The sequence below is a fragment of the Lactuca serriola genome, chromosome 2 (assembly GCF_051521515.1).
Source record: "Lactuca serriola cultivar US96UC23 chromosome 2, Lser_US96UC23_V15, whole genome shotgun sequence".
Taxonomy (NCBI): Eukaryota; Viridiplantae; Streptophyta; class Magnoliopsida; order Asterales; family Asteraceae; genus Lactuca; species Lactuca serriola.
In genome coordinates, this window is record NC_136409.1 from 44,084,327 (window position 1) to 44,092,801 (window position 8,475).

Sequence of the window (8,475 nt, forward strand, 5' to 3'; positions counted from 1 at the left end):
AATGGAGACGTCAATCGCCTCACAACTACAGGCAATCCGGTTAATTTTCAAAGCCAACACAGACCCTCTGTTTGTAACCATAATTTCTTACGATCAATTAGTTATTCACCTTTTGCTTTAAATTTCACATTCGTCTCTCCAAAATTCGTTTTTGGAACCAATTACTAGATCGAATCCCAGGTACGTTATTGTTAATTAACCTTCCCTCTGTTAGTACTTGATTTGTCTCTCGTTTGTTAATTGCATTGCGAGTTTATATTGTTATTATTGTGATCTAATTAAGATTTCTCAATATCATGATCTTAACCTCCGTTTAGAATCTATCTAATTCTTAAGAGCATCTTCTAAATGAATTAATTTTCCGAGCATAGAATATGATTTTAGGGATGATTAGATGTTTGCTTATGCCGATTTTGATTCTCTCAATTTTTTAGTGACGACTGTTCTAATCTATGCTTCTTTTCATAAAATCTTACATATAGAGACTATATAGTGGGAAATATGATGGTATTTTCTTCTGTCATCATTTTAAGAAATTACAAGCACCATGGCTACTGCAAAAGCTCTTGAACTTGCATTCTAGGGAGTTGGTTCTAAACTGTATCCTTACCTAACATCAATTTCTTTTATAATCATCATCTACTTTCAAGAACACTAGAAATTCAGTCATTATGTGCATTTATGATTCGTTTGCATTTGTTGTTAGTTTTTCACTTAACACCTCGTAGAGGGCTTGAAATATGGAGAATTGAAAACTTTCAACCAGTTCCTTTGCCAAAATCAGATTGTGGTTGATTCTACATGGGTGATTCATACGTTGTCATGCGGGTTTGCTCATAATCTTTCAGAATTTCTATTTCAGTTATAGAATTTCATTGTTTTAATTATTCATACATTTGCAGCCTTCTAATGGGAGAGGAGGTGCTTATGGATAGGACATACACTTCTGGTTGGTAAAAGATACAAGCAATGTATAACAACATCCTATATCCCAAATTAAGTAACACTTTCTTTTTTTTAAAGAAAATTTCAATTCAAATCAACTAAATGTGATAATCAGGATGAAGCTGGAACAACTACAATAGAAACAGTTGAGCTTGATACGATTCTTGGAGGGCATGAGTGTAACATAGAGAGATTTAAAGTCATGAATCTGATAGATTCTTGTCATATTTCAAACCATGTATTCTGCCACTTAAAGGTGGTGTTGCAATTGGATTCAAAAAACCTGAAAAAATGGAATTTGAAACAAGATTGTACATATGCTAAGGGAAAAGAGTTGCTCATGTGAAGCATATTCAATTCTTTCGATCTTTGTTGAATCATGAGGATGTGTTTATCTTGGATACTAAAGAGAAGATCTTACAATTCAATGGAGCAAACTCAAACATTCAAGAAAGAGCTAAAGCTCTCGAGGTTATTCAGTATTTGAAGGACAGTCCTTTGATTCAGAAGATGTGGAGCATAGTTCTATAAAACTCCTTAGGTGTGTTATTGTAAGGCCCGCAAATCCGGGCTAGTCAAACTAGAGGCAATAGAGGTCGAACACGACTTTTCGAAAAAAGATTATTTAGAATAAATAATCTTAACCAAGTTGTAGAGTATATTACAAGGTTTTCGTACATATAAAGAACGCCGAAGTCCGAGTTATAACGAAGAAGTTATGACCCGTTAGAGTTTCGCGACGGAACCGCCACGATACTGGGAAGCGTAAATAGTGAATTTATGATAGAGCGAGATTTAGCCTTAGCGATCTAAACAAAAGTCGTAGAATATGTTAAACTAAGAACATCGATAAAAAGAACGCCCAAATATGAGTTCGTATGAGGAAGTTATGATTTTTCTAAGATTTAGCATAGCAGTGCACAACCCGAAATCTGAATTTTAGATCGGTCGATTTTTAGCCGACAGGATCTAAATGAAAGTTGTAGTACTCGTAAATACCAATGCGTGGATATAAAGAACGTCGATAATAGAGCTCGTATGCGAAAGATATGGACGAAGCTTAGTCCCTACTTTTCGAGCGCGACGAATTCGATACATTTTTGTAAATCCGAGATAGAATGAGAATTAGCCAACGAGGTCTAAATGAGTGTTGAAGATCTCATTAATAGAAACTCAACGGTAAAAATACAGAAAAAAACGGAACTCGTATGCGAAAGTTATGGACGAAGCTTAGTCTCTACTTTTCGAGCGCGGCGAATTCGATACAGTTTTGTAAATCCGAGATAGAATGAGAATTAGCTAACGAGGTCTAAATGAAAGTTGAAGATCTCATTAATAGGAACTCAACAGTAAAAAGACAGAAAAAAACGGAGCTCGTATGCAAAAGTTACGAATGAAGCTTGGAGACTACTTTACTATACACTTCCTATAAATACAAGGGTGAACTCCTCATATTTTCTTCACACCATAAGCCTTTCTTTCTCTCTCTAACTTCTCTCTAACCTCCCTAAATCCCTCCCAAGTCTAGGGAACCTCCCTATCACGAGAAGAAAGCCCCGGAGCGCCCGACGGCTCCGAGAAGAAAAGCTTTCGGCTCGGAAACGCTGCTCTAGCGAAACCCGGTTTTTAATAAAAACCCGCTGTAAGTGAGTTACGCCTATACTATATTTAATATAGCTTTTATTTAATTATAGTAACATTATTAGGACCTTAAAATAATTATTTGGGCTATTATTATGAGTTGTATTGAGTGTTATTTAACGCTTATATAATAGTAATAATAGCTAGACTATTAATTAGTCGCGATTAACGTTAAAACTAAACTCTAGTGGTATTAATAGTAGGTTTTGGTCAAGGAAAAATTGTTTTAAGAAGTAACGAAGAGCTATCCGAGTGCCGAGTCACCACCTTACCAGGTGAGTGCATAGTCCCTTTCATCTTACACATAGATATGAAGTATTTTATATAAACTACGTGCTATGTGTGCATATTATCTGAATACTTGTTGTCTATGCTGGTTGAACGTTTTATACATGTTTTAAAGGACTTAAATTGTATACGTATTTTATATATACGAAAATGTTGGATATGAGATGGGTAAATGAATGATGAGAGATAGAAGATGACGTGAGTATACATTGGCAGCTATAGACTTAGTGCCTATGGGACAAACACCGGTAGCTATGGACTTAGTACCTTTTAGACGTTGGTAGCTATAGATTTAGTACCTGTTGGGAATTGGTAGCTATGGACTTAGTACCTATTAGTTAGACGCTGGTAGCTAAGGATTTAGTACCTGTAGGAATTGGTAGCTATGGACTTAGTACCTGTTGAACATTGGTAGCTATGGACTTAGTACCTATTAGATAAAGACTGGTAGCTATGGATTTAGTACCCGATGAATAGACTATAGCAGCTATGGAATTAGTGCTTTATGAACGAACATTGGCAGACTATGGATTTAGTGCCAGTCCTATAACCCTGGAAGTAAGGGACTTCGGAATAAACGAATGCAGGATAGATGACTCTTAGGTCAAATCCTTAAAGAGTAAAGAAGATAATGGGGATGGGTAATTTGGTTGATTGTTTGATTGAACATAATAATTATATTATTGTGGGTTGAAAACCCTATGTACTCACCACCTGACCCACTCAGTTTATGTATATCACATGTGACGAAGTGAAGTGACATTACACTGAGAGATTTAAAAGAGATGTAGATCAGTAGTGTAAATCATTGTAAGCTCTGTTTATGCTTATGTTTTGGTATTAATGATGACATCCCAAACATTTTAAAATGAAATAAATACATTTCTTCAAAAATGTTTTAATAACGTATTTACCATGTTTTTCTGGGAACAAATTCCGCAACCTTTTTATAAAATGAAGTACTCTGATTTTTATAAAGCATAAACAAAATCGGTCTTTTCTGGCCATGATTTAGGGGATGTCACAGTTGGTATTAGAGCATTAGTTTAAGTGAACTAGGATTATGGATTTATTTCTAGACTTAAACTTAGAATGCAAAGCGATGATTGTGAGGTGTGAGCACTAGCTTATTTTAGGAATTGTGCCTAAAATGCTTTTATGTGCTAAATGCTTTGTGCATGATATGTTGTTAATTGTTCGGATCTATGGTCTGTTGCCGACAGGATCTGGAAACCTTATGTGTTTAGGATTCTAAACGTATGACTACGGTATTAGAACTAGCATGTAAACGTTTCGGAGTGATAAGGATGATTTAAACGTCAAGTAAAGGTCTAAATTCACCTTATTCAGTGTATAGATCGAGATGGTAAGGACCCGTAGCGGAAACGTAAATGCAAATGGGAACAGGAACCAACCCCCAGTGGTCCAGTAAATACCTGTTGTAGAAGAAGTTGCGCCTGAGCCAGTCACCATGGCTGGAGTTCAAGCCATGATTCGGGCTATGTTGGTTGAACAAAGGGAAGAAATGAGACGGATGTTGAATAGGGATGAACCTACTATGCCCATTGAGCAACCCGAATTGATTCCCGAGCAATCTGAGGAAGGGAACTACAGCCGCCAAGTGAGTCAAGTTGGGACTCAAGGTGAGCAAAGGGATGGACCAGAAGGGAGAAACAACAAGGATGGGCGGATGTACAAGAATTTCTTGGGTGCGAAACCACCAAGCCTCTCAGGAAGCCCAAAGCCGGTTGAGATTATGGATTGGATCTTTGAGATGGAGATGGTGTTTGAGAGCTGCAGCTGTAATGAGAAACAGAAGACTGTCTTTGCAGTATGACAGTTGAAAACTGGAGTCTTGAGCTGGTGGAAGCTATTGGCAGATACGATGCCACGAGGAGAAGCCTTAAGGATGTCGTGGGAAGAGTTTTTGGAATAGTTGAAAATGCAGTACTGCTCGGAGGTAGATCTGATAGACCTAAACAACGAGTTTCAAAACCTGAAGAAAGGGAAGATGAGTGTTGATGAGTATGCCACCGCATTTACCAAGTGGATGAAGCTATTTCCCTGCTTGGTGCCTACTGAACTCTCCAAGATTGATAGGTTTGCTAACGGACTGCCCACTGACTTTGGTCCAATGGTCAAAATGGCAACTACCTTGAAAGCAGTTGTTAGGGCAGCTAAGAACGTAGAGGCCCAGATAAGAGAAAAAGGTCTAGAAAAAGATAAGGCAGGAGAGAAGCGAAAGTTTGAGGGATCTTCGAGGTCGAACAAGGAAAGAAAATTCTCAAAACTTGGAGGAGCAGATGGAGGTGAAACAAGATGGTGTGATAAATGCAAGAAGAAGCATGGTGGGAAGTGTAACGAAGAAGTGACTTGTTACAAGCGTGGGAGGACGGGTCACTATTCCAAAGACTGCACACATAATGACAAAGTATGCTACGGATGTGGAGGCAAGGGGCACATGTCCAGAGACTGCCCAAGGAAAAATAAAGAAGCAAGACTAGAAACGCCACCAAGGCCAAGGGCATTTCACATGATCCTTAACGAAGCAGAGAACCATGCGAGGAATCAAGAATGAGGACTTCTTACCCGAAGATCGGATTATGCAGTAGCCATAGTTTCGTATGATGTAGCCTAGTGGAGGCATAGTCTAGGGTGAACTTGAACACCTATGTAATCGTTTCAAGAATTAATATAAAACCTTCATTTTGTTATCTGATGTGTTGAATGATTGTATGATTTGCTGCATGGTGACTTCGGAAACTGTGAGACAATACTTGGGACGAGTATGAGTAGGTGTGAATGGTAGTAGAGGCCTATACTACCGGAAGCACAGGACTCACACTTGGATCAGGGAAAGTCACAAGGCTACCAAGAAGCTAGTAATTGATTTCGTTTTATTCAAGTGTGTTGTTACCATTGTTTCGGTAATGACTAAGAAGATTGTTGATATTCCGACCCTAGTGGTCATATCGAATCGAGTCCGACTACGATGAGTATGTTGTGTGGTTCAGAGAACCAAGTTTGATGTAGCGTCCGACTTAAACCAAACGGTTGAAATCAAAGCGATCAATAGAAGTATCACACTCGTTGTTAAAGAAGTTGGTGGCTAGAAATGCCTAATGTTAAAGTGTGATTATATCACATTAGAACATGAAGGAAGGCATAGTCTGTTTTATAATTTAACTCTAAGAGACCTAAGTCTAAGTGTTGCAACATACGATGATAGGTCATTAGAATATGACACATCGATCTATAGTAGTAATAAAAGAACTTATCTCAAGTCCGTATCCAGCAAGGATCGAGATTGTGACTTGAAGGTCATAATTTGGAGTCTAACCTGAGGTAGAGAGCAGGTGCACGATCGAGTACTCTTACAGTCAATGAGTTTAAGAGATAGAATTGAAGGAATGTAGAAGTTATAATTATTACCTAGGATGAAGAGATGACGTATGGAGTCATTATACGACCCTGTTTCGTTGATGATTCCGGGACGTAATCATCCTAAGGGGGAGATAATTGTAACGCCCGCAAATCCGGGCTAGTCAAATTAGAGGCAATAGGGGTCGAAAACGACTTTTCGACAAAAGATTATTTAGAATAAATAATCTTAACCAATTTGTAGAGTATGTTACAAGGTTTTCGTACATATAAAGAACGCCGAAATCCGAGTTATAATGAAGAAGTTATGACCCGTTGAAGTTTCGCGACGGAACCGGTACGATACCGGGAAGCGTAAATAGTGAATTTACGACAGAGCGAGATTTAGCCTTAGCGATCTAAACGAAAGTCGTAGAATATGTTAAACTAAGAACATCGATAAAAAGAACGCCCAAATTATATTATTGTGGGTTGAAAACCCTATGTACTCACCACCTGACCCACTCAGTTTATGTATATCACAGGTGATGAAGTGAAGTGACATTACACTGAGAGATTTAAAAGAGATGTAGATCACTAGTGTAAATCATTGTAAGTTCTGTTTATGCTTATGTTTCGGTATTAACGATGACATCCCAAACATTTTAAAATGAAATAAATACGTTTCTTCGAAAATGTTTTAATAACGTATTTACCATGTTTTTCTGGGAACAAATTCTGCAACCTTTTTATAAAATGAAGTACTCTGATTTTTATAAAGTATAAACAAAATCGGTCTTTTCTGGCCGTGATTTTGGGGATGTCACAGTTATGATTCTTTTCTTAATTTTTTACCGGTCAAATTGGTTTTCTTTATTTTTATCTTTTTATATTTTTTATTTCCAATGGTTCCTCGGGGCATGCTGGGATGACTGGTGGAATCGGTCCAAATAATTTTGGCATGTCTTTTCTTTTAAGCTTTTTTATGCCCTTCATCGTGTTTTGATACATGTTTAATCCCATCAAACCATGTTTTTTTAATCAAGTTATCAACTTTATAAATTATATTAATTATGAAACTTTGAGGACAATGCTAGTTGTTGAATGCTGGTGATGGATACACCTGGGATTATTTGTTCATGATTTAACTGGACAATGTGGGATATCTCCTTCAGATCAGGTATGACACTATAGTCATGAAATGGAAATTGCTACAACATAAAATTTTAATATTTCTTAAAGTTTTGGATGTTATATGTAAATTTTGTTTAAATAGGCACCACATGAAATCAATTGTTTGGAGCTTCCTCTAATGCAACATTAACATTTACCTGATTTGGACAAAGTTTCTGCTCTATTAAGTGGTAACTTCATCTTCTTATGATTCTACTTGTAGCTTCAACCTTCAAGTATGTTAACTAGGTTTTAATTCTTTCTCTTTCTTGTGCTTTTAAGGTAGCAACCACTACTTTTGATTGGATCATCATCACCTCACCTGAAGCTGAGATAGAGAAGGAGATGGATATTGAGAAGATGGATTATGAAACTGAGTCTCCAGAGGATAAAGAGGAGCATGGGCTAGGGCTACATACTGTTGATATAGTGATGGAAGAAAATGCACATGGTGATGATGTAAATCAAAGTAATGAAAACGATGAAGACGCTTAAGAGGCTAGGAACTCAGTTTATGTCCACTTCGAGCTTCTAAGAGAAGCAAGAGAAATGTAAATGATTTGCAGACAGCAGAAGAAGATGTTTGTAAGAATGATGACAGCAACACTGAACATGTGTATTCAGCATCTAAAAAGGAATAGGAGGATAAGGTTCAGGGAGGGATAGAGAATCTGAAGAACAACAAGGCAACTAAAATAAATAAGCTTCCTCTAACCAAAACTAAGAAAGATATTGGTCTTTCTAATTATGTCAAACAAGTAACCGAAACAAAAACTATTAACAAGAAGAGCAAACCAAGTTCCAAAGCGTGTGGTTTTGAAGCACAGAAGGAAAATATGCAAATTCCTATAGAAAATAAAAATAAATAGAAATATGAGAAGATTACCCCCAAATCTGGAAGGTAAACAACAAACATGAAACATCTCTTGAGTCTCAAGTCTTTACCTTGCTTTGTGATTGGTTCTATGTTTAACTTAACTTGATAGTTGGATTCTCAAAACTGATTACATATATGCAAGTAACGTGGCAGGAAGATTCCTAACAGAGGAACCTTACGAATGGCACAAG

At 37.2% G+C, this 8,475-nt stretch overlaps 1 pseudogene; it reads left to right on the plus strand.

Moving 5' to 3' along the window:
* Positions 1-547: 547 nt before the first annotated feature.
* On the plus strand, positions 548-7,902 carry LOC145089199 (villin-3-like; annotated as a pseudogene).
* Positions 7,903-8,475: the final 573 nt, after the last annotated feature.